This window comes from Falco cherrug, chromosome 5 (assembly GCF_023634085.1).
Source record: "Falco cherrug isolate bFalChe1 chromosome 5, bFalChe1.pri, whole genome shotgun sequence".
NCBI lineage: Eukaryota > Metazoa > Chordata > Aves > Falconiformes > Falconidae > Falco > Falco cherrug.
The window spans coordinates 64,581,010-64,600,776 of record NC_073701.1 but is presented as its reverse complement, the minus strand read 5'-3'; the positions used below and the strand labels follow the sequence as shown (position 1 = coordinate 64,600,776).

At 38.0% G+C, this 19,767-nt stretch overlaps 1 protein-coding gene across 2 annotated transcripts in view; it reads right to left on the bottom strand.

The window, feature by feature from the left end:
* TAF3 (TATA-box binding protein associated factor 3) overlaps window positions 1-19,767 on the bottom strand; it is a 120,279-nt gene that overhangs the window by 87,052 nt on the left and 13,460 nt on the right. The gene's annotated exons all lie outside the window — the stretch shown is intronic.

The following is a 19,767-nucleotide window of genomic DNA, read 5'->3' as shown; positions in this document are numbered from 1 at the left end:
TCTGCTTAAAACTGTAGCCTTAATGCAGTATCTGCCTGCTTGTAAGCAGCCTGCCTTTTTGCCTTTCCACAAGGAGCGTTACTTTTGTGGGACAGTTGTATAATGTAAAATCTCAATCCATTGTCTTCCAGTTGTTTCAGACAGGTAGCGTCAGGAGTGATTAACTGTATTAACTTACTCCCTTTCATTCCCCAAAGGAAGACTTTTAAATTCAATGTGTATTTCTAAGGAAATTGAACATGCTGCGATTCCACAGAATTTGTCTGGCATAAACTAATTTCCTTGTCAACAAAACTTAAAAGATGATTGCACTGTTTTCTGAATAATCACAACCTTGTGAGAGGTTTGCAGTTCAATGTGCAAAATGCTACAAAGGTCCAGTAAACAATGAAGGCAGGCACAAAGCGTTTTCTTCCCCTAAGTGTTAAATCGAGGCTTTTTAAAGAGACTTGGAAGCTAAAATGGGAAGATCAGGCCACCTTCTTTTTCTACAGACAGCTTAAGCAGGCTAGTGTAATCAAAATAGCAAACAAATAATCAAGGAGAATATATAGCCCTAATTTACTATAGACCTATTGGCTCACTCCTCTGAAAACCTAGATTTTTCAGGAATTCTCAATTTGGATGCCCCAGGAAGACACATCAGCCACCTTAATTAATTTGTCACCTGGAGAGTAAGCACTGATAACTTTCTAGAGAGTTTCCCCAATCTTTGAGATCCATCTCGGAAGACATCAGCCTCTCAGCTCTCTCCCTCCTCCACTATCTGTTGCCAGTCCCTACAACAAGAAGAAAATGAAAGCTGGAGCTAGCAGAAGGGGGAGGAAAGGCAAAGCAGAGCGAAGGAGTGCCTGCCACCCGCCAAAACCATCAGTGCTCCCTGTACAAACTGGAAAGCTGCCTGTGCAAATGCAAGTTGTTTATATAAAAAGGGTGCCCATTTCAGGGGCAACTCCTCCCCCCCTTTTTTCCCCCCAACAAACAAATTGTTGTTTTTTTTTTTAAATCAGGGGGAAAAAATGCTGAAACTTTATTTTACTTGCAAGCAATCTGTCCACAGATTCATATGGAAAGACAGAGTGGTTGTGCAGATGTCAGAAGTGAACTACAAATGGAGAGCATAAATCCACTTTCCTCTGCATGCCCCGCACACTTCAGTACACCTACAGCACAGATTTCATGGCATGTGACAGTAACTTTACAAAACAGCCTTCCCCAAATCACAAAAGTCTTGGCTTCTGTTCTAAAAGCATTTCTTTAGCACTTGGTCAGGATATGTTTAGCTCTCTGTTCAATGAAAATAAGAAGGAATGCCTTAATTTCTGTCTGCTAAGCTATCATGACATGCAGCCAGTTGCCAGTAGCTGGGATGTGTGTTGCAGCTTTTGTGATTAGTATTTATTATGATGGTGAATTCAGGCTAAAATACACAAAGCACATTATTTTTTTTCCAAGACCAAATTTACGGTTTTACTATAGATTCAAACTATTTTACCATAGAATGAAACTATTTTTTTTACAGTTATGTTTTCCACATGAAAATCAGTGATAGCATATATTAGATCTGATCCTACAGGCACACTTTTTTACTTTCAGTAAACAAATACAAGAAACATCTTCCAAGGCAGCACATCACTAACAAAGCACTAAATGGAGAACTTTTTACCCACAGATCACTCCTGTAAGATTTAATGGAGTAATCATATTTAAACTTTGGTTGCTAAGGGAAACAAAACTTTTTGTATGCATATAGCATTAGCCCAAAGAGATGCTTGAAGTTGGGCAATTTAAAAATTATTGAAATGCACTGAAATCTGATCTCTTCCCCGCTCTAAAAAACTCAACCCAAACCAGGACACCTAATGAAAAGGAACAAGAGCAGCACATTATCTCCAAGTTGAACAGTTAGCCAAATTCAGGAAACACTATAACCCCCAAAACTCTCATTTCAGAGCATAAATAATTTGCACATATACGTAGATGGCTCTTGCCAAACTGTGATGGCTGTCAAACAAATCAAAATTGCATCATTCTCCTCTGAAAGATTTGCAAAAGATTCAGAAAAAAAATTGTGAAAGTTGAGAAAACAAAGAAGAATCATCACAAATACAAAGAAGTAATTTGAAGAAGGGAAACTAAATGTGACTGTGAGAACTTTGCTAAGAGACACCTACAGGGAACATCTTACCTTTTGGTACTTTATTATTATATTTGTTCCCTTAGATTTATACACAGTGGTATCAAATACTGTTAACAATACAGTTTGCTCATTAGGCTGACGGCACTGCTATTCTGTAAAAGTCGCGAGAACAGCAAGACAACAGGATGCTCCATAAGACCACGAGCACAGTGGTGAAAGCAACCTTAGATGGTCGCATCCAGCTTCTTGCATTCTTGCCCACTGTACCATCTAAGCTTCAGAAAGCTCACCTAGGATCTGATCAAGGCAATTAGGCAGGCTGCTCCACTGACAAAGCCATCACATTTTTCTTCCCTTTTAGACATCTGCAGAAAGGTTTGTTTATAAAAATAAAGCCAGCTGTTCATTAAAAAAACAAACCAAAACTATCTGCTGCTGTAACAGGCTAACATACTTCCAGCAAAAAAGAACTTTAAGCATTTTTCAGTCATTCTTCCTTGTTACTTCTGTCCCTTGTACCCTCAATATCTCATACCAGGCTTTACATATAAGTAAACTGATGAGAGTTTTACTGAAAATTAGGATAAGGGGGTATGTAAGCCAAGATAAGCACATTTAATAGGGAAAAATAATTGGATAGAATAGTAAATCTGCTATCTGATTAAAAAAAAATGCAGTTAGCACTGATGCAGCAGTGTCAAGATACATGTCAAAACTTTTCTTCATGTTAAGGAGACATAAACATTCAAGCCTCTAAGACATGCTAACTCTGGACTACAGCAGCCATCAAGTTTGGATATAACACCAGACAACCAGATAAACAGATTCCTGCACTGTTCAGCTATGCAAGGAAAACCCTTTTGCCTTTTCAGAAGAACACAAACTAGGGCAATAAAGGGAAACTCTAGTAAGAAAAGACTGAAAATTATGTTATTTTTATCCTTTAGCAAGAACTCTAGAGAAAAACATTTTCCTGTAAGGGTGGTCATGGGTTACAGCCACATCTCAGTATCAGCTACCAAGTGCAGCTGATCCCAAGTATGAACCCAGGGCAAGTTTCCAGGAAGGCAAACAGGGATGGAAATACAAACTGCAAACACTTTAAGCCTCTCTCTTCCACTACACTTTATGCTGACTTTTGAACTTCTTGGGCAAGTTTCCATTTTTGGCTGCTTCTGCTCACATTTCTGTAATAAAACTTGTATAGAAGAAAAGCTTTTTCAGCAATGTAGAACGAATATATTGTAATTTTGGTTTGCATTTTTTTTCATCCTGAGCGGTCTCAGACTGTAACCATCACTACCAAATTCCAGAATTATAAACTGCCAGCAGTGCACATCCCAAACCCAAGAAACTCATACATAGCAAGCAACGCCATTTTGATACTGAACCAAGAGCATCGGGATCATTTTGTCTTGCTACTCAAAATTCATGTCTCAAACTATTGTTCTGTCTCTATCAGGGGTTCACTAATTATTAAAGCTGCTTGTTATTACATGCATCTAATTAATATTATCAGTAAGTCAAGATTATATACACACTTCAAAAGAATGACCCCAATAACTACCACTTCAACCCATAAGAGAATTAGGATGTATTAAGAAAAAAACCACACTAAGATTAGACAAAAAAAAAAAAAAAAAAGAAAAAAGAAAACTTGATCAAGTTTCAGACCTTTCTGAAAGAACTACAAAAATAATAGATAAATAGAAACTATAATAGAAGCTTTAAAGTTCAACATCTGACAGTATCAAAAAAATCTTACTTGAAAAGTCTTGGACAAAAAATGAAACATGCTGAAAGAATGCAGACAAGTGGTAATGAACAAGTGGAGAGAGCTATCTAGTAAGGAACCAAAAGAATATAATTTAGGCATGCTTTTATTGTGGCATATTCTAAAACCACGGATGATACCGTTTAATGAAACTTGTCAGAAAGTGTAACACTGAAAGTGTGGCACAAATGTTCATGGAGAACGACAGCTATGAGAAATATATGCACAAACTATCGTGCCTAGAACAACGTAAGCTGATCTCAGCATGCAGAAAAAAAAATATTTAATGCATTTCAAGAAGCCTGTTAATGAGGAAGAGAAGCATGGAATACTTAGGAGTGGTAACTACTAGGGAGAGGCATGCACTGGCAAAGAGAAAAGGCACAGCAAATTTGATCATTGCATTTAGGTCTGTCTTAGCATTAAAAGACCCACAGTACCACACGGAAGCAATATGACCATTGGTCAAAACCAGGTTCCAATTCCAGCTGGAGAAGTGGCACACAAATTAGATGGGGTTTTAAAACGAAAAATTTCAGAACGCTGGAAAGATTGAGCTTTGAGGGAAACAAAAGTAATTCCTAAACATGCCAGTTTAGCAAAGTAATACACATGTAAAAGTTGAGATGGGGGAAAAAAAGTATACGAGGTTTGCAAAACCAGCAGCTAACAGAGAAAACCAAAACCTCACTGAGCATCAGCAGTATTTAGTCTCTTTAGTCCCTTTCGGTAACATACATAGGCACATAGATACATGCTCTTTTTTGCATTAAGAGTGAAGTGCATTTAAATAAAAAGACTGTGAGATACTATCTGATAGCTCTATTGAATCTATTGTATCTGCCCAAATGGTTTAACTCAAGCAAATTGATAGTGACACGATGGTGAAGGCTACGACACTATTTCCATTTTAAATCATGCCTCAGACATTTGTAATTCTCAGGAAGAAAAACCAAAACAACCGTACCTATTAGAAATACAACATCTTATGCATGGATTCCACTTAGGAGCTGTAATGCAGTGAGAAAGTTGCCATATGACTTCAGCTATTTGAGTTCACAAAAAAATTCCTTCCACATTCCTTTTCTCATTAGAAAAATGCAGTTAAAACAGAAAAAAAATATTTTAAATTGGAGTTTATTGAATAATTATTGCACATAATAACTGGAGCTTTTGTTGCATGTGAAGAAGTGTTTAAAAATAGCAGAACTTGCAGCTGTCTGAAAACTACATGTTCAATAGCCTTAAGTCATAACTTCTCTCAACTTGAGGCTTGGAACAATGCTATAAAATTTTTGCACGTGTGATATCTGAAGGGAGAAGAGTGATATAGACCTTTTGGGCTTTTACAGCTCAGGATTTTCTAACTAATATAAAGAAAGCTTACTGTGCTTTCAAGTTGGAAATTCCTCTGAAAATAGCATGCAAGCTATGCATCACCTGCAGTGATTTGTAAAATATCACTGTTAAAAACACACCAATGCAGTCAGTGTGGAAGTCTGAACCAATATGGTTATTGGATTTGCATTAAGCAGTAAATAAGACACAGTAACTATGACAAAAAACCACAGCTGTGTTATTGGGAAACACCTGATCTCATCCCGTTGAGTTTTAAGAGGGAAAATATCTAATTTTCCAGGGTATCTAGGAGATTGTTTTTTTCTCTTCATCACAGTGGAACATGTATTTTCTGTACAACTGGCTCATTAGCAGACTCCAATCACTGACTGATCCCCTTGTTTTGCAGGTAGAAAGGACATCTCAGAACCAGTTTAAACTTGAGAGTGGTGCACTTGTATCCCAACACCTCGCTCAGCTAGCAGAGCCAGCACAGTCCTTTAAGATGGCACACTACCTGGCTTGACATATTCTGCTTCTCAGCAGGGATTCCTGCTCTTCCTTAGACGGATCCATCAAGAAACATCGAGCAAAAAGATGTGGAGGTAGTCTCTGAATGAAGAAGTTCTTTAAACAGGTATCATCATGCATGTGCATTATAAAAGGGCACTGTGCAAGCTGTGATCTCTGCAAGCATTCTGAGTGCTCCCAATACACAGAAGTCCAGCTTGCCAAGCACAGCTGGGCTTAGATTCTTCCCAACAGTATAAACTGACTGAACAAAGTGTCCTGTTAACATGGCTCTGCTGTTTCTAATACCCACATTAATTTGTTTAGCACTATCACCATGACCTGTCACTGCAACAGACCTTAGGTACACACTTGAAGACCTGGCTTACGTCTCTTAAATCACACACCAAAACCTTCCCTTACTGAGTTATACACCAAAGCTACACTACCACAAGTTTGTGTGAAGGGTCTGGCTCCCTCCAAGTCATCATCTCCTTTCCCCCCGCATCACTGCACCCCTGGCACCTCAAATCGATGCAGGTGCAAATGGAGACAGGCTGTGGTCCTGTGCTTTTCCCAGAGCCACAAGAGGAATGGTGATGATGCTGCTGACAGCTTGGTGTGCCCTGATGACTCTGGTTCAACTCTACAGAGGAACACACTCTTCACTAGCATGGATAGCGTTTTAGTTATTTTCCCCTCTTCCCCAAACTCTAGCGACTGCTAGAGTCAGACTGCTTTGGTATCTTTTTTTTTGTCTCCTGAGGACACAGATTGCAAACTGCTGAAGCTCATCCTCCAAATTGTGCCAGGTGTATCACACACTAAGCTCTTGTTCTTTAGTAGAGACTACTGCATAGTAACTGCTAATACAACCTCCAAGAAGATACATGACTACTGTAGTTATCTGATCTCCACTGCTCAGATCGGCCTGAAACAATTTTCTTTACATGTGCTTGCCTGGCTCCTCTCGGCTTCCCTCCTGAAGTTTCCACTCTGAAAGCCAGTGTGTGGTGTAAAAGCAATTGCCTTCCCTGGATATATACTCCTTTGTTTTATTTTCAAGCAAGGAAAGAGGTGGTGGTAGAAAGAACTAGTAAGAAATTTCAAGTAAACTCAAAATAAACATATTTAATTACTTCTAATTAAAATGCAGTAAACATTAATAGTAGTCTTTTAGTGATGCTAAATTTTAGAAAAATTGCAAATTTTAACACTATGTTTAAAATATCCCACTTGTGCAATGCATTTTATAGCCACATAACACACAGCAATATAAGATGCTATATGGACTCAGATTAGAGAAAGTTTAGATATTTCATATTATTTGCTTTGCCATATGTAACCAGATTATGCTGCTGCTATTTAAAGAACACATATTTTTGCTATGAATGCTGTAAATGAGACATGCACATAGAAGGCAAAATAAAAGCTCTAAAGAAATTACTTGGGTTTTGCAGAACAAAAGTTTCAGCCTTAATACTGCATCTGCAGAGTGAAGGTAGGTGTGATATAACTCAATACAGATAGCGACCATTAAAGAAATGTGAATCTTTGATGAGCACAGTATTAATATGCTCTCAAACAGAAGGGGGGGGGGGGCGGGGAGGGAGGAAACCCTGAAAAATCTCTACTTACATTTCTAACTTTCCTTACACTGAATCAGAAGGTGTGATGACAGAATACTTAAGGTGGCTCACTCTGCAACAAGAAGCAACCAGGCTGAGTATTGCTCTGGATTTTTGCCAAATGTCATTCTTTGTCAACTCTGTTGTAATTAGGAATCCAGCTCTTTGCACAAGGAAGCAAGACTTCCCTTTGCATACGTCTCTTACAGAAATTGAACTGCCTTAAATATGTTCATGTACCATACTACCTATGACCAGGAGAGGTTCCTAGTTTAACAAAGCTTAAAATGAAAAGGTTACACCTGCTGTCTTAACACTAGAGAAAGAAATGAACTACTGTTCAGAAAAAAGAATGGCACTGATGTAGCTTGGGCTGTTCAAAAAGTAACGCCAACCTTTGCAGGACATTGGGGACACGTGATGCAGGAAAGGAAACAAAGTCACCTAATTCTGGAGAATAGTGTTTAGCGTGTTATCTGATAGCTCGCGTGTTCTCTCCTTGTTAATGTGATACTAAGTGGACATGACTTCTTGACAGGATCTCTCACTCTGAAGCTCACCTGTTCCCTCATCTCACTGCCCTTTCATAAAAGATTATCTAGGAAAGCAAAACTTACACCAATTAAGGCAAAGAAACTGCAAAACTGGAGATTTAAAGGCTGCAATAACTCTGAGTAGTTTGAACTGCAGTCAACTTGTGACAACCAAAAGAAAGCAGGTTTTTAAACCACATCTAAGCTTTTCCTCATAAAACCAGCATCTAGTCTTTCCCTTGAGATACTACCAACATATTTCATCTCTTCTAAACAACATTAAAAGGTATTACCAGCTTAATGTGAAGATGCACTACATTGAGAAACTGATCTAAGACAATTAGACTGCAGCAGAATCCTCCTCTGCTGTTTAACAATACGGAATGAAAACATTGTCATTTATTTTCACTTAAAAAGAAAGTCAGAGTCCTGTGACTGCATTGATAGGAACGATGTACACATACTTCTGGGCGTATTGCCTTGAACTAAGGAAAAAGGAGCTGGTTCTTTCAGATGGAGTGGCAGTGCACAGAAGTCTTCGGTTCTGACTCCCTTTGCTCTCGATAAAAGCTTGGAGCAATGAACTCTCAGGAGATTAGCGTACACACACATACACGCTAGCTCCGAAAACTTTAGGCAGCATACATGTTTCTTTGAGTCTTGTACATGTGTTGTGTATAATGTGCTCTTTTTGATATTAAAAAGTTGCTAAGTTGTTCTCAAGCTGGAAAGGGTTTTCCATTTAGATAAGGCCAATAGCTACTGCACAGAATAAGCACATGTGTAACACTGGAGGCTGAAAGCAGCACAAGCGTTAGCCGTTTTACCAGGGGCTGATAAGAATTATTCCATTTTACAAAAATCCTACTGTTATTTAACCCCAATATGCATTCTTCTGGTGGCACACACACCACTGCCAGCAATACCTTCCCACATCACACACTTCTCTTTTGCAGCAGATTATAACCAGCTGTCCCTCTATTTGGCATCTTTGCATCTAGTTACTCTAGAAGTCCCCACACCTTTTCTATATGTTGACTGCTAAAAGTACTGCATGAAATTATTATCTATACTATGCACAAAAGCAGCCCTCATAGGCATGTGAAAGGAAGAAAAACATTTAGATAAAAGGAATGAACATTTCTGGGGGTTTTGCCTGAGTTTCTTCAGTATGTTAGCAGCACCTGCAGATTACGTATGGTTCTCTCCCTTGCAAACACCTATTTGACATCAGGGTGGGCTCTGCTCCGTGTTCTGAAAGAGCATAATGACCGTGCATTTATTTATCATCATTCACACATTATTAGGTCTAACACTAACCTAGAAAACATGCATGCACTGCTGGATTTACCATTAAAAAAGAAAAAAAAATGCTTGCTGCATGCATTCAGTTGATAGGACCTGGCCTCAACTCAGCATCGCTTCAATTACAGCTGAAATGCAATAATCTTGGTGGGAGGATGCAACGGCTATTCAGTGGCATAGAACAGCGTCGAGCGACTTCTCCTCCATGAATTTGAAACTGCTTGGGGCATTTAGGTTGGCAGAACTCTAACCCACCTGGAACCATGCCAGCAGGGTTAACATGCTGCTCTTGAAAAGTGAGCCACTAAGGTTTTAATCACCGCAAGTGGCAAGGACTTAATTTTTCATCTCATTTGAAATATGCCAGTCTCAACAGTAGATCAAGCTTCTTATAAAACATCATCTACTAATCAACACTATTTCCTGGTTCATTGGACTGCCTTGGATGTCTCCTGTTATGAGTACTGCAGCAACTCTGCCTGGCTTAGCCCCTGACTGGGAAAACCACAGTCCGCTACGGCAGGGCACAGGACCACATCCCACACACAGTACACACAGACCACTGACACTTCAAAATTCAAGTCCAAGTTTCTTCTAACATTCTTCACTTCCTATACCAGTAGAAGGATTCTGTCTTTGACTAGGCAGCAGGGCTGGTTTTTAAGACTGCAGCTTTACACTAACATCCCATCTGTATGAAATTACACTGGGGGGTCTAGAAGACATGTTGGGAGTTTGCCTCACGCAGCTCTCTGCCTCTGCACAGCTTAGATGGCCCAAAAATACATGCAAGGAGGTCAGCTTAGCGAACTCACATGAGGACAAGTATCCATATGAAGGAAAAACTCTTTAAATAGATGGGCCATTTATAAACCTGAGGTTTATACTGAGGTTTTGAAGAAGTTCAGTGTTTCAGCCGGCATCACCTTCAGTTCTGAACAGATACTACGCATAAGCTGCACTCCAAGAAAACTAGTTCATCTAAGAGAATGTTGTTACCTGCAATGTAAACATCAAGATACTTATCATTTTTTAATTCAGTTTACTTTCCACAAGAATACTAAAACCTGAATTGCGTCAATATATGCAATATTGTGATAAACCCTTCATATGCTGCAACTTATAAGTGTAACTGAACTATATAGCAACACTGTAACAATAAAATTCCACCTTGATTTTTCAGCTCATCACAACCAATGAGATTTTATAGCATGTTTTTAAGGACTCCGAAAAAAATGAAAAGGTATGATGCTAAAGGAGGATAAATGGATGGCTAAATCTCACTAAAATCTAAATAGGTTTTCACTTGTAATTCTAAACCTTCTTAAAAAACCCCCAACATCCCAACTCAAGTTCCCTGGACAAGGATATGTGATTTTAATCGTAGCTTTTATCTTAAAAAAAAATGAAAATAAAAAAAGGTGCGTGTTTTGATCACATTGCAAATATTTGTTTGTAGAATATTTCATATTCACACATACCCCAGAAAGGTAACTGATTTACAGTCAGCCTTGCTGATCTGAACATGTAAAGCCCATAACACAGAAAATGAAAACTGTTGCACGAATGGTAATATCCACCAATTCTCTTTAAAATAGCAAAAGAAACTAGTTATCTCTGAGAGATTACAGATGAGCTATCACCTTCCACAATATCATGATTTAAAACACTCAGAACAGAAAGAAGCCTCTTAAACGAACGTGTTAAAAGTTTCTCATGCAAAACCAAACGCATCCTTGTTTCATATTTAATTTGAATAGGATACCCAACATCTGAGCTATGAGAGTTTTTCTGGCTGGTGACTCACTGCCTGCTGAGACGGACTCCACGTATAGGTAGCACACGATTGAAGACTAAATCCTCAGAGCTGCACCTCAGCTCCCTTTAAAGTTAATCTGAACACACTGGACTAGAAAGGAAATGAAAAGTGAGTTTCTCTCCCTTCCTATGGCACTGGGACTTCCTGTGTTTTAGCGATTGGTCAAGAACTATTATTTCCTCCAAGCTATTCCCAATTGTGACTGTCAGACGTAATTAGCGTTGTCTGCACACAAGCACAAGACATTTGTTTAAATACGCCTGGAACAAAAGTCCTACATGCATAGAAACCCAGAGAAACACGGAGAAACTTGGAGAATATTAAGATTCAAGTATGCTGTACCTGAATGAACATGCTGCTCTAAACATTTAGAAATGCAAAGTTCATTTGCCGAGATGAATATCCACAAAAATCTATGCAAGATAAGGGGTATTAAAATTATTCACTCTCCAATTCAGGATGGATTATTTGGCCAATCTGTTAAGCCGTACCTCTCAGACGCACAGAATCAGTACCATCCTCCTCCCCTCAGGGAACAGAACTCATAACGTTTGAAGAAAAGTATGCTCCATCCCAACCCAATTCTGTAAGAATACACAGTCTTCCTTTAACACAACTCTTTGGAATGGGAAAGCAGCAGACACTAACATTGCAAATGCAGAGGGCAAACAAGTTCACCAAAGAAAATAAATTAAGCAGAATGCTGCAGATTGTAAAGTGCCCAGAATAAAGGCTATTTAAGTTGTTATCGGACTGTTTTAAACACACACACGCAGAGCTGAACTTCAATTTATCTCTCATATAAAATACCACCTCTGGCAGCGTGGCGTCATCACTTATAACCATGATTGAAACATTAATCTCAAACCAAGTCAGAGAAATCTGTGACTTACTGTGTTACCACCTGAAGACCCTATGTTTTCCAGCCTTGGGCTAAACACAAGCCAGATCCAGCCCTGCTCAAGTTTGACATTGCTTCTCAAAAACACAGGTATGCTATGATAGCTTTTCCTTAACCGATCCAAACAATACACATTTATACACAACATGCAGACAGAATAACATTTTACCTAGTCACACACAGCTGTTCAAAGAAACAAAATCCAAACTAAATATATAAAAATACTGTCTCGTCAAGTCAGAAAGCCGTGTTCCTAATAAGCGTAATTACAAAAATGAAAGATTAAAAAAACCCACTAAGTTTCCAAGTGTCTTGCTACATGAATGAGGGTCATGTCTTCAAATATCTTCTAATTTGAACTCTCCCTGTTATCCATCCAATTATACATTTCTCAGGCTCTTGAAGAATTAAATGGAACTACCTACACACACAAATGAGTTATCCTTTCCTAATGACTTACACACTCACTAATATTCCCTTCAGTTGCGAGTTTGAGAAAACAGGTACACATACCAAAGGTGAAGACTGGAAGAAGACACTGAAGTTAAGAGCTGTATGGTAAGTTATAGTGCTCATCTGCGTGTGGCAAAACTCAAAGAATTCAAATGAGCTTTCTTAGTCATAATTTTAAAAATCAGAAGGCAGACTTCCTTGGTCTTAACCTGGACTCTTACCACTTGTCTGCAGAAGCTTGCAATGAGTCATTCACCGGACTAATGCAAGAGAGATACGGGTCCCATAATCCCCGAGTGATCTTTGTCTACACAATGACTTATTCGGATGCTAAAGATCCAGATTAAGCTATGCTAGACTTGAAAACATGCGTGTAAACATCATGCAGTGTCTACTCTTGAACAGCTCCAAGCATGGATATTTTTCACAGGAAGAAAGAAATGTTTCAGACACTTCAAGAGTTTAACTGTAAAAAGTTACTCTGCAAGTAACTGCTCTTGGGACAGTAGCGTTATTCAGAACAACAGCCTGGAGCGCCAGCTCCTGAATGCCAGGTATGCACCTTCCTTGTGTCCATGTAAATGCCATAGCTGCTCATCAACAGCAGGAAGATGCTGGCATTGCTGAAAAAACTTAAGGCCACATGCCTCAAAATCAGATATACGTATGAGACCTAAACATGTTCTACTTCCACATCTTTCCCAAACAATTCTCTCAAATACGTACAAAATTAAGGCTTGTCTGGGTTACGAGCCATTTCTCAGGAAGTTTGGCGCAAATTCCTGTGCAGGGAGGTAACAATCAGTTTTGTGGTTTTGCTCCCAGTAGCTAAAGTAATTTTTATTCGCTTTTCAAATGCCAGGAATTGTTACTAATCACTAACATTTTCATTAACTTAAAGCACCCTCGGTGGCAAAACTCAGAGAAAAAAATAAAATAGGAAAAGCTCCAGCATGAAGTGAAAGCACTGTAAAATAATAAAGTCACAAGGTCAGCCCTTAAAATAGGCTAGTTGCACTTCTCTTTTATCCTGCTTTAAGCAGTGGCTAGACTCTCCATTTCCCACCCCCTCCCCTAGAGTCACCAAAAATACTCAGTGCAGTAAGGGAAAATCTGAAACGCTTGAGACCAGTAACACAGCTATCAGACGATAACCTAATTTGAAACTTATGCTTTCAAAGGCACAAAGGTGTCTGATGATCCAGATGAAATAAAATCCTCAAGTATAGTAGCAGTAGACAGTGCAGGAAGCAACATAGGCGCTAAACAAAGTCATACATTGTCAGAAAAGGGAAAAAACTGATCTGACATGACAAGTCAAGACAAGTGACAAAAGTTCTGCTGAAAAAGGATCAGTAGGAAATTAAAATCATGACAGCTTTTCTGTTCAAAATGCACAAGACAATAGAATCCTTTTATCATAAAGTCCCATTTTCTCCTCCAGTTTTATTATAGCCAAAATTGCAATTTTCACATCACAATGCAGTGAAAGAATCCATGACTTTCATTCCAATATAATGTAAATAATTTACTGAAAAAGGCTGGCTTTTATGAGTCAGCTTCTGCATTTTGCAGTTTTTATTTTGAATCCTTAAGAATCACTATCAACTTTTAAGTTATCTAAGCAGGTCTGAAAAAACAGAGACATCTTTGTGGGAAGGTTTTGAAAGAATGATATACATCCCCTTGAAGAAAAGTCACGTTAACTTGATTTCATTTTCTATATGCAGCAAATAAAACTAGATAGCTGAAGAAGCGAAAGAAATACATTTTCACAATGCTGGATTTTTATAGATATTATTACTAACGCCTCATTATTACTTCTAAAAAAACCCTGGAGTCAGCATCTTTATACCACGTATTTTCTGATTTACTTATTTAGGTACAGCCAGGGTCTAGCTGGTTTATTTGTTTTGAAGGACACAACACTTAAAAGACCCCAAGAAACAAAACCATGAAAATCCGTTACAGCTCTCTCCCAAACCCAATGCAAACACTTTTAATCCACTTCCTCCATTCCCCACTTCCAGCTGCCACTATGCTTCTTACAAAAATAGCAAGAGTCGTGGCTTTAGGTTTTTTTTCAGACATGAATTATTAGGAAAAGTTAGGTACTACTCTCCTACAGAATATAAACTAGTGTATGCCTCTGTCTCCATAGTCTACGGATCCCAGCTATGTGATTTGGTTTCTGCCACGGATAAAGTTTTATACTATGGCACTTATTACATTGATTATTTTTTTTTCCCCCAGAAGTGCTGCAAATTAAATGAAGCTCTTCAGTGAAAGGCTATTTAGCTTCACATTTTAAGCTTTTTTTAAAAAATTCTTCCTCATTAAATCCTTTCTTGCAGTATTGCACTGGAAATTATGCTTTCGATTATGATACAACTTCTTAAGAAAAGGTATAGATACAGTTGTCTTCCCAATTACAGCTTTATCAGCATGCCTTCTGTAAAAGTTATTTCTCCGTCTAATGGCAAGACTTAAACCAGGCACATTTTCTGTACACTTTTTTTTGTTCCCGTCTCCTATTTTCCTTTTTCTTTGAAACCTGCCTCTCCTATTGGCTCTCTCCCAATGCCTTTCTTCTGTCTGCATCTCAAGCTTGGCTGCCTTTCTCATTTTGTCTGCTTCTCCTGTTGCTTCTTCCTTGCTAGACTGATGCATACATGAAGACTCATTCAACACAAAAGTAATCAGCGTCTAACACTCAGCCTACTGCAAGAACGGCTAAAGGATGCTTCCAAATACTCAGCAACCAGACATGGTTAGCAGCCAGGAGCAAAGTGTTCACACTCTGGCATGGGTTTAACTCTTCAAACTGGTTGACTACACAGTACCTGTTTGTTGATGGGTGGTGGTCTCCTAACCAAGTATACTGGAAATGCTCTGTTGAAAAGATCCTTGCTGCTTTTAAATCATTGATACAGCTGTTAGAACGAAGAAGAGTTAGTCTGTGGGGTTAAAGCAGATTTGGGGAAAGGCAAAAAGGCTTACAAAATGACAACGGTGAGAACTCTGTTACCAAAATGGCAAAGCTGATATCCCAGTATCCTTTTTAAAGCCCATCACACACTAATTTAGAAAGAGGTATTGGCTTTGTTTAACTCTTGAGGAAACCAGAGACTGAAATGATGCTGGTCTGAGAGGCTTGCTACATTCAGTTCTGGACCATGGCCAAAGAAAGCACTGCTAGACTGAGGGGCCAGTGGCAATTTTAAAATCTGATATATCTAGCCACTGGAGCTAGACACTAATGCTTTATACCACCACAATTCTAGCACCAGAAGACCTTAGGTATCAGATGCAAAAATCATGTTATTTTATCAACACCTTGCTTCACACTCCCCATCCCTCATCAATTCAAATGTGAATTTTAGCAACCAACATCCTACCAAAAAACTAGAGATGTTCTGAGATGATGTGTAATGATGTATAATCTGACAGCTAGGTTTCCATGCTTCCAGGTCACTGCAAGCATCAGGTTTTGGTGGGTAACAGGTCCTACTGTCACATCGAACGCAAAGAGGGCAAAAGGCAGTACTGTGAGAAGATCAACAATTTTATGCTTTGATCTGCCAGGAAAATGCTCTGACAGAAGACGCTACAAATAAATCCAAATTTGTACACCACACCAAGAACTGGTCCTGACTCGATGATCAGCAATACAATGCCAGTGCTTGAACACACATTATCAGAAACGAAAGACAACAAAACTTAATGCCTGGCAAAAATGGCATTTGTTTCCAGATCATCTTTAAGGGAAAGGAGCTGAACCTCTGTGAAGTGAGTGAAGCAGTATGAAGCAGAAGACAGAAAAGAATGATGCAAGAATTAAGGAGCAAGTTTGACTCCCTAAAAGCTATCTTTTTCCCCACAAAAAACCTCAACTACTAGAAAGACTCTCACGTCTTCTCCCTCTTGTTCTTCTGACATACACCAGCACAATTACAGTATAAGATGGGAACAAAGGTCTGATGCAAATATAGTAAGACTATGAACAGTATTGCATGCACAAAAGCAACATGTTTTCTTTGGTTTTCCAGTCAGAGAAGTGTGCATGAACTACCTATGACTTCAAAAAGACAGAAAAAAACCCAAACCCAAAACTGACATAAAGTGGTTTTTTTTAAAAAAAATCATTATTATTATTAATTGAGGTAATAAAAACAGGCAGTAAGCACAGGTAAAAATTTCATTCCATGAAGCTTAAAAATAAGGTTATCATGGCGCATGTTGCACTCACACTTCACTTTTCTTTGTTTCAATTATGGAGAATGCAATACACATTCTTAAAGCATCAGAACCCAAGGCTCTCCACATTATCACAAAAGGTAATACTGATTATTATTAGCTGTGGAAAAGTATCTAGGCTTTCTCAACTGCCCTAGTTTCAGCACAGTACTGTTTTGCTTTAAATACAATCAACAAATTCTATGAAGTTGATGTATTATTGCAAAATGTATGTTGTTTTACATTAAAGCACAAGAAATAAAGCATGACCATCATGTTTTGCAACTAATTTATTTTTTTCTCTTTTTTAATCTGTCTTACAAGTTTACCATGACATTTTAGTGACAACAGCGCTAAAATAACTCAAAAAACAAAAAGGAGACTAATTAAAAATAGGCAGACAGTGAACATCATGATACATTGGCATAAAATTATCCCTTCAGTGTCCTTTGTAAAAATACTGCTAAAAACCCAACATTTGCCATGGCAATACTGAGTCAGATTGTTTTATAAAATATATAATTATATATGCAGATCCTCACAGTGCAAGCATTTTGTTAGCGCATATTACTGAAATGAGGCACTCTGTATTTAAGGCAAGAAAACATTTTCTCCTTTCTTGGAATAAAACTTGTATCAGTGAACTGAACTTCCAACTGACACAAAGTAGAAATCTCGGAAACCTATCTGCCTTCCTCTCTCTCCCCCACTATTTCTGTTATCATTCAGAGAGCTGTTTCAGTATTTCTTACTATTAAGTACATATGAAGGAAACAGCTCCTCTCAAGCTGGACAGGACTTTTTGCTCTTACCAAGACTTTGGCAACGACAACTAAGACATCGCGCAAGCTGCTGGGTAGATTGTGTACTCTGAACACAACACCACCAGTTTTAGCGTAAGTGGAAATACGAGGTTATACGTTTGAGAAGGGGGTTAGCAACACCTACTGGTCATGGTGCATACTGAGCACTGATTTGTTTGTTAAATTAACAATAAAACCCAATAGATTTTTCTTACTAAAGCACATAGATAAATTTACCTATTAAGTCTGTTTGTCACCAGAGATAATACTTCTAAGTACATCAACTGATGAAGTTAAAATATATCACCTCTCCCAATAAACCTTGTTCTGCTCATACCCTTAGACTGTCATGGCTACATTATTATTAAATTATATCAGCACTAGTCATTTCTGAATCCTATCAGTAAATAAATACTCATAACACGAGTTGAGCTCTAGGCTTTCATATAAAATGGGACATAATGAGTCTTCCTGACAGTTCCTTTAAGTGACTGAAAGATCGACACTATATATTGTAATGTGCATGAAGTCTTCCTTCATTACTAATTATTGCCTACTCGAAGCAACTTATGGACCACACAATCTTAGCAGCAGCACTTACTCTAGTCAATAAATATCTGCAAACTATTTAAACACCTTCAATTTTTCAGTATTTTTATGATGTATTCCTTTAATCTGCAAAAATTAGTTTTTCTTCCAAATTTTACTTGGAGTAAAATACAAAAAAAAAAATACAACAGAGTTTCCTGATGCACCTCATCCCTTCCAAAAGAACCCACCAAACACCAAACCACACGTAGGGCATAAAATTACAAACATCATTTTCTAAAAATACTTCATCCAAAGTTAAAATGTCCTCAACTGTAAGTATTTTAAACCAACCATAAAAACCCTGCATTCAGCAGCTGTATTTAATGCTTGCTTTAAATTTCCATTTAGAAAAATACTGTATTCGTTTTCTGAAGTTGTGTCTATAGGTCCTCTGATACACTAGCCTTAGGCATTAGAAGTTTTCCTGGTTCTCATCCAACTTTGGAAATAATATCTTCTTGCTTTGGGTGTTAAAAGGATTCATACATTATTTATAAGGACTGCTAAAATCTAACTCCTGGATCTAACTTGCAAGAGAAAGAGTATAAAAAGTTACATACAGAAAAAAGAAGCACAACTGTCCCCATTTCAGTTTTTAGCCTCTCTTTGTATGTATGCCATGTATCGCCAGATTAAGTCTGGAGTGCTCATCTCTCACTCCCCATGTTCAGATACTTGTCTACAGCCACTTTGAGCCTTGTTGGATTTGATATTGCGTATTTTCAAAGTATGATTTTCCAAGGAGGGGAAAAAAAAAAAAAAAAAAAAAAAAAGAGAAAAACTGCCGGCTAACTTGTTATGCTTCAAAGATGCTGGATTTCTGACAGAATGGTGTTTGTTTACCTCCTGAAAAAAAACAGGCTAAAGCATTTCAAGAAAGTAGCTAGAACAGGGTAGCTAAAATACCTATTCACTACTCAATGTCTTATTCCTCTGTACTTCTCTCTTATTAATGCTGTCTACATATACGGTATTTACATTTTGTCCTTCCTGGTTTAAGAGTGAATTGTTAGATTTTAAAAACAACCCTTTTAACAAACGTGACAAGGGGGAGATTTTAGTATCTTCTTATCAATCCAAGAAAATATTTCTGCTTTGAACAGCAGTTTTACTTCCTGGGTTACATTAAGTCAAGAGACATTAAAATGCTATTGATCTAAAAAATAACTAACTATGTATTCAATGCAATTAAAAAAACCCAGAAAAGGTCGGTCTACAGAGCTTCGGAAATACTCACCAGCTTAAGGAAGTCCTCACATTGCTACTGGAAATAGCATAAGAAATATTAAAACCATTGTATGTGACAGCCCTTTACACTTCAGATACATGTTCCTGACTAATTTCACCTGTTCTAACTGGAGCACATAGTAACTGCACCTATCTAGCTGAATGTGATGTATGAAAGACTGAACATACACAGTTTACTAAATCACTGAAATACAACATTTGTAGCAGCACAGCAATGGATTTTGTTTACCAAATAAGGTGATGTCATTTATGTTCATCTTTAGACTGGGAAGAATTTCTACACATACTTCAATGCGCATAGTTTGAGATCTCAGTTCTTTAAAAAGAACAATACACATAACAGAGCATGATATCCATCCTGTCCTCAGGGAAATTATAAATTAAGCAAAGTAGCTTGTGAGGATTGCATCTGTTCATTACAGTCTTTTGGAAAGTAAAGTTCTTCTGTCTGGGATTTTTTGTACACTGTCTGTAAGCTTACATGTGTT